Here is a 7141-nt window from a genome sequence, read left to right as displayed (position 1 = left end):
TAACAGTATTTTTCATTGTCGGTTATTTCAATCGTAGTACATATGTCTTTTTAAGGTATGGCTAACATCCGAAGGAATGATGTAAAACCAGCTAGGGTCCATTTAGGTAGCAAAGGTACTGTCAATCACCATTGTCCCTGGTATGGTGATCTGCCTTCTGTTCTTGGAGATCTCAAGACCGTTTTCATTTTGCAATGTCTATAAGGATGTAATTTTATGATAGCCTATTAATTTCAAATTTATATCTGTGATGCTCTAGTATGTTACTGTCCTTCTAACTTCTAACTTTACTGATTTTCATATGGCTCAAATACTGCCGATGTAACACACACACACACACACACACATCTGGAGCTCATTTGGTTGGAAAACTACTACCTGACAGGTGTGATATCAAATTCCTTCTCCATGACTGATTTGTCCTTGGTAATGACCAAATGTCATATCATGACAGAATCATTTCTTAACTTAAGGTCCCTGAAAGTTCATTCCTGACAGACAGATAGTGAAACAGGATTTGTGTAATGGCGATAACTACCTTTAAATCAATATCCTCTATGACCACAATGTTGAACTCGGTAGGTCACGTTGAAAGGTGTCCTGTCTTTGCTTACACTCTTCTCCAGCATACGTACCATAGATACTCCTTCAGGGACTTGTCCGGGAATCAAGGGGCAACTCCAATGCCCGTGTTCCTTCTCTCCGAGATTATCCCTGAGGACCGAGGCACAATGTGGCCTGGTGTTGTTTTACTGTTTCAAATTGCCAGTATCTAAATAATGCCAGGACGCACTATTGAATCAGTGTGCTGCCATCCGTTAAAATAGCTATTCAAACTATCTATATTAGTTCACTTGTTCTGTGTATTACCGTTCCACAACAAAAGACTGCACCAGCGAAAAACTTGATCTTCAGCAACCCATGTTTGTCATAGGAGAGACTAACGGGATCGGGTGGTCAGGTTCGCTGGCTGACTGACTCATGTCATTGTATCCCAGTTGCGTAGATTAATGTTCATCCTGTTGATCACAGGATTGTCTGGTCAAAACTCGATTATTTACAGACCGCAGCAATATAGCAGGATGCTGTCTTGATTAACAACCCGCAAACAACTTTCATGCCATCTGTAAATGGAAGGTAAAGGGGCAGTGGTTTAGTTTAGTGGTTAAACCGTTCGCTCGTTACGCCGCAGACACGGGTTCAAGTCCACATGGGTACAATGGGAGGAGCCCATTTTTGACATCCCCCGCCTTGATATTGGTGGACTGTTGCTAAAATTTCTCTCACTCCCCTCTCATCACTCACTCCCTCACTCACATTGTAACGACGGTTTAATGGCATAAAATGAGTTATTTTTTCCTACGCCGCTTTCATCATTATACCAGCAATATCACGGCAGTGTACCCCAAAACTGGGCTTTATACATTGTACCCATTTGAGGAATCGAAACCAGGTCTCGATGAGCGAATGTTTAAACCACTAGGCTGCCCCGCCCCCCAAAAAGTCAAATTTATCGGCAGTAATATGCAGGTTAATGTACTGTTTGCATTGTCATTTTCGTCTCGATAATATGCATTAGCACACATATGACAACAGAGCAGCGAGCAATGAACCGGAAGTCTGTCGAAACATTTATTGGTGACCTCAAAGCTTCAGTTGATTCCATTTTTTAATACCTAGCAGGTTTGTTTAATCTAGGTTTGTTTCTTCATTCTGTAAACGTACCCGTCATTCACCCCAACTGCCACGATTTAGATATACAATTTATATATATATGAAGGTTATACCATCTCACGTTATAAAATTTAGATAATCTAAGATGGTATAACCCTTACCTCCGGTCTCTCTAGAGTAGTCTACTGAACCTGTACAAATCCCTCCTCCGTCCTCCCACAAAAAACTAGTTAGACCATTCAGTTTCCAGACACTGACACGAAGACTTTCTCCTCCACTCATTCCCCGACAAGAAGTTAGCGATCTTCGCCACCGCCGACAAGATTCGTGTGAACTGCCGCCTGTACCGTTTGATGTGATGGACCGGCTAAAAAGTGTCCCAATCTGTTTTCTCAGATTTACACGATTACTGGATTTGAGGGAGACAGACTGTTCCCATTGGTGTCTTCGTTTTTGCCGTACAAGCGAGAGAGCACGTTCGTTAGTTTTTGAAATGCATCAGAGACAGAACCGCCACATTGTTGAACATCCCCTCGTCACGACAACTGTCTTTGCAGCCTTTATGACGGCCCTAGAATGCCATCTCGGCTGTGTTTCCCACCGCGAACTCAAAGGCTGTTCCTCTCACTTTAGAGGGTGTGTATTTGGAGAAATGTAACCAAGCATGGACTTCGGCCACACTTCCTAGTTGATACTGAAAGTTTGCGAAGACTGTTGCAGCTTTGTCAGACTCATGTTCCCGACAGAGATGTCGGAGCAAGTGGTAGTACGTCCTGAAGGCAGTACAGGAGAGAGTTGGCCACGTGTGGTGGTACGTCCTGAAAGCAACCCCAGTCACGTAACCCATTTCCTGATTAAACTAGAAAGTTAGCCACATTTGGTGGGATGTCCCGTGAGTAACCATTATGAAAAGGATTCTGTGCTACCAAGTTCCCATCACGGACTAGAAGAAAGAGTTCTGGGTCCCGTTTCACATAGCGATCATAGCGGTAACATATTACAGCATTGAAGATACGACAGCCTTTGCGCTACGATAGCTTCGTAGAACGGATCATTTGGAAACTGAAGAACAGTGAACCAAGATCCATATCCAGGGGTGGCACTTGAACTTCACAACAGAGATCTGATTTTCAGTATCTTCGGGATAATCAAGGTCTACCAGAGAGAACAACCATTCACTGAAGGTACACCCATCAGCTGCAGGCCAAAGTTGGAGCCCCAGAGGACGACATACCGACGGCTAGACCAGCACTTCCAGACAGATAAATGTAGTCCAATCTTAGTTTGCATGCTAACCGTATGCGTACAACTGCTTGCTGTCAGTGTTTATTCATGAAGTTGCGGAGACCACGTGCCAGTTTTAAATCACTTCCCCAATTTTAACACTCATAAAATCCGGATATACTCAAAACAGAAAAACGTAAAAAATATTATGTCTTGTGTTTGAATTCTAGTTCCTTTGTCCATTGATTTAATCAAACCAATAAATTGTCACATTTATTCTAATAGCTGGCGCCATTCGTGTTTACTACTTTATTTTACATCTGTAAGTCACGGGTTTTATTTTAATGATATGTATACACATCTATATTTAATACTCTCTGTCTAGGTTTTCCGCGACAATCCACAACTGAACAAGGTTTTAAACAGAGTTTGCACTTTATCCTTCTATATCACAAATTGATCGCAGTGAGGAGGCGGGAAATAGGTTACCTGTCACACACTCAGCCTAACATCAGTTCAAGGTCCAGGCAAGCCACAAAACCTTTTGTGGTCTCTGTTGTCTCAGCATGAAAACAAATAAGTGTAGCCTCTGTTGATGTGTGTATTTGTTTGGGGTGTTATTTTTTCACTGATTGACAAGATATCTACTGCAACCAGGCACGTTAGTGAGTAATGTACGAGTCAGGTCTGATAGAACAGTCAAACCATGTCATTGGTTTAAAAAAAGTATTGCTCCCAGAAAAGATTGCAAATTGGATGAATACTTCTGTATTGTCCACGAAGGCTTCTGTGCGTTTAGTAAATGCAAATGAAAGTGAACAGAAGGAACTACTCTCGAGACTTTTGTGCTAGGCGCCCAATGGGAAAGCTATTGCCAATTGAGACCTCTCACAAACCGCCTTTTCATCTGGCGTAAAAAGCATTGGAGTGTCAAAACAATATAACTGCGTAACTACCTCGTTTTTCAATATGTCTGCCGATGTCGTCTGCTGTCGTCCGATCTCTCCCCGCGCGTGCCATGCGGGTGACACAGCTACTTACAGACGGTGCATCTCAATGTGAAGGGAATTGAGTTTGCAAGGTGATGGAAGGCCCCGGGCTATCACTCAGTCCCCAGGGACAACACGCAATTTCTCTCCGTTACGGGATTACTGGAAACTCAGGCAGAGGTAGAATGAGGACATAGCGAGAGTGGTCAGTCTCCGATAATTGAAATCTACATAATGTACATTGTTTAGGCTTAGCAGGACTGAAGAGCGTTAATGGACAGAGATAGGCTTGGACAAGTGTTGCTAACGTAAGATCTTGGGGAAATGTAAGTATGCTTTTAAACTGAATCCCAGAAAACATATGTGTAAGCCAGAATCTATCATTAGGTGAAATAAGTTGAAAAATTATTTTGAATTGCATCTTCCTGGATTTAGGAATGAATATGGCCGAGAGTGCGCTTGTCAGAACATTTACAGTCTACTCTTAAACGAGCTGACAACTGCACGGGTGCCAGCCAGGGTGATAATACGGTCCAACACGCTCCGACACACACACACACGCGCGCGCGCGCGCGCACGCACAATGAGAGAGAGAGAGGGGGAGGGAGGTATTTTACATATTAACAACTACTGACATATTTCTTTTCCTCTCGACTTCATCCTCTAGCGTTCCTTTTATGTTTCTTATATCAGTGTATAAGTGAGTGTATGGAGCCCGAGCATGTTCCACTAATTGTTAAGTTAATTCATGACGCGTGGAGCTGCTGACAGCGGCATTGCCGCTAGTCATGAGTGACCACATTTCCATGAGAACTAGCAAGATGCTAACTGCGTGTTAAGATGATATTCATGGTGAATATGAAGTTCAAGACGTGGGTAGCCGAACCTTTCACGAACGGTTATGGAAATCTCCTTTTGTTTTGCAATCGTGCGACCGCAGACGTTGCATATACTAGACAAGACATATTTACATATATATTGGGGCTTAAGTCATCACCATGGTATACGACTGGTCTAAGACTGATATAAACCAATTCTGTATGTTTAGACTGACGAAGTGTACCCTTATGCACCTTCACGAACCCTACCGCCTCTAGGAATACTACTCACCACGGTATTCAGTACCCTAGTGGATTGTATCAGTTCTAATCACAGATATCCTCCCTTCTCTGTAAACATACACGTACTTACGTCTCTAACTCTGCATATGACTTACCTGATCCCGATACATCTGTACGTATTTAATCACGTAGCCATCAACCGAGGCAGTGATACCTAAGTATGTCTCGCGTGTGCATGTAAATGGACATTGGCGGGAGGTTGCGACGTCGGCGGACCGAAATGCTTCTGGTTATGGTGGATGGCGCGACTGGAATCAAAGACAGACAGTCTAGACAATGACCTCTGTCCAGTGTTGTCTAAAGGCCAGACCGTACCAATTCGGAGTGTATTTGCTTAGTTTCAACGGCAATCAATGACAACAGACAATGGCATTTAACTAATAGCATAATTGTCCACTGTGAACGTTTTAGGGAGAATCCAGATGGCATTAAATGCTTATTACTGCATTAGATTTCAGCCACAAATAGTAGTGGGATTTGCACAGAAGATGTAATCACATTTCTGATTAGCAGGGCGGTAAATTCGGCTTTATGGAAGAGTGATTTGGAATCATAAACTGATAAAAGTAGCCTGATAGCTGCGTTCCACATCCTCGGGCGGTGAACTCTACGGTATCGTTTCAGCTTGAAAAATGATGATTCATGGATTATAGTCATAAAACGTAGAAGCGGGGTGCGATAATTATGACTTTCCCATATCAATGTAGCCATCAATGTCAGTGTACGGACAAGTACATAGATAATGAAAATGATTTCATAGCATGTACCTTCCAGTGCACACCGGTTCGTTTTCACAAACTGGGTCATCGATAGTTTTGTACTTACGACACGTATCGGTGAGAAAACGTGATTTATATTAGAAGCAATGTTCCATGCCGTCGGTGCCTGACCGTTGGAGCCATTAGGGCTCCTTCCACTGCCAGCATATATAGCCGAGACATCGTATAATCATCGCTGGATGTTGTACGGATTCTCGGAGCTCAATAGATACTTGCTAGTTCAGAAAACAAATATTTCAGAAACAAATATAATATTTAGTAGTCGAGAGAATGTCGAGTTCTATACTATGCGTGAGTTCAGTTTTACGCCACTTTCAGCAATGTTCCAGAAAAAGGGGAGGGCGACAACAGCAATGGTGCTCACACATTGTACCCATGTTGGGAATCAAACCCAGGTCTGTAGCTTCTGTTGAAGGAAATGGTGATATAAGCTGCATAGGAGTCTGTCTTCCACATGCACTAGGCTATTGTGCTTGGGTGTGTGAATCCAACCCAGTGCTGGTGTGTTTCAGCACCCTTGTTTTTCACTGTTTTTGACATTTTTCATTTCACTCAAGCTCAACGAAAACCGAATCAGTTACTTCACTGCATGTTCTAACATGTCGTTTCAAGTACCCATTAAGCACCCGACCCGTGAAGGTCCCGGGGTAGAATAGGCCTTCAGCAACCCATGCTTGCCATAAAAGGCGACTCAGCTTGTCGTAAGAGGCGACTAATGGGATCGGGTTGTCAGGCTCGCTGACTTGGTTGACGCATGTCATCGATTCCCAATTGCGCAGATCGATGCTCATGTTGTTGATCACTGGATTGTCTGGTCCAGACTGGATTATTTACAGACCGCCGCCATATAGCTGTAATATTGCTGAGTGCGGCGTAAAACTAAACTCACTCACTCCCATTAAGCACCCACAAAGTTCCACTTACTTTAGAGGATAAATGACCTCACAACGTCTACGTTTGTATAATACTATCAAATTTTCGGGTGTTCCCATACTTTTTATATGTAGTATATATTTTCAGATATGCAATACCACCATATCCTCTGAAAAACCCAAAAGATGGTAATTTTAAAACAACAATTGTTTTGGCTGATTTAATGATAGAGAGCCAAAAAGTGCAAGTTCGTTTGCTTGTTCTTTCTTGATGTCTGGACTAATGAATAATCGTGTGAATAATCTAACATAGTCAATCGAATAGTTTATATATGCTTATCAAATTTTAGTGTTCCCATACGTTTTGTTTGTAGGATATTTACTACGATACTGTCTATAGGAATTGTTATTTTTAGACCTTGAGATAATTGTTCAAAACTGTTCATTTTAATGGCAACCAACATGTTTCTTTCTTAAACAAG

This window comes from Haliotis asinina, chromosome 10 (genome assembly GCF_037392515.1).
Source record: "Haliotis asinina isolate JCU_RB_2024 chromosome 10, JCU_Hal_asi_v2, whole genome shotgun sequence".
Classification (NCBI taxonomy): Eukaryota; Metazoa; Mollusca; class Gastropoda; order Lepetellida; family Haliotidae; genus Haliotis; species Haliotis asinina.
This window is presented reverse-complemented; position numbering follows the sequence as displayed.